The sequence below is a fragment of the Propithecus coquereli genome, unplaced genomic scaffold (genome assembly GCF_000956105.1).
Source record: "Propithecus coquereli isolate 6110/MARCELLA unplaced genomic scaffold, Pcoq_1.0 Scaffold86, whole genome shotgun sequence".
NCBI classification, from domain to species: domain Eukaryota; kingdom Metazoa; phylum Chordata; class Mammalia; order Primates; family Indriidae; genus Propithecus; species Propithecus coquereli.
The window spans coordinates 298424-299404 of NW_012154840.1; positions in this window are offsets into that span (position 1 = coordinate 298424).

The window sequence follows — 981 nt, forward strand, 5'->3', positions numbered from 1 at the left end:
ATGTAACATAGTTAGAATAGCTGCTTTAGTCAAAGGGCTCAAAGTTCTGGTTATATAAGGTAAATAAGTCCTAAAGATTAACTGTACAGAATAGTGCCTATAGTTAACAAGACTGTATTGTATATTTAAAAATTTGCTACACGGGTAGATCTTATGTTAAGTGTTCTTATATTACTACGACTACTACTACTAACCCTAAGTAAATAGGGCATGAGAAAATTTTTGGAGGTCATGGAAAGGTATAAGGCACAGATTGTAGTGATAGTTTCACAAGTGAATCCTTATCTCCAAACACATCAAGTTTTATACATTAAATATATACAGCTTTTTGTATGCCACTCATATCTAAGTAAAGTTGTTTAAAAAGCAGTCTCAGTCTAATGATTCCAAAATGTATTTAACTATCTGGAATCTGGAAAACTAGTTGTGTTTTTTTATTTTATCAGGCAATCAACCTGGTTCAGACTACACGTTATACTTCAAGTTTCTGTGAGAATATACAAATAGATAATTAAGTAGTAAATAAATTAATTTGAAATGACAACAAGAAACTCAGGAGAAGGATTATGTATAGATATGAAGTCATATACTTACAAGTAATGCTTGAAACGAATGAGTAAATTAATAAGAAAATATGCATAAAATGAAAGGTTAAAAAACAATTCTATAACAAAATATTGATCTAGGTAACAGATAGGAAAAACAAGAAAATGGACAGAGATAACAAATTTACTCCCTATCACAATGTCTAGATCATAGTTGATGATCAAAAAATTGTTGGTGAATCTGTGAATAGAAAGACAACATAAGGATGAGGTGAAATAATTCTGAGATGAGAACAGAGTTAAGCATATTTTGAGTTATATAAAAAGATCCAGCAAATAAAGAGTTGAAAACAGACGATAAGTTGAGATTAGAGAAATAAATAGAAAAAAAGAGTCTGTATTAGAAGCAACACATGATATTAGCCTTATAAGGAAT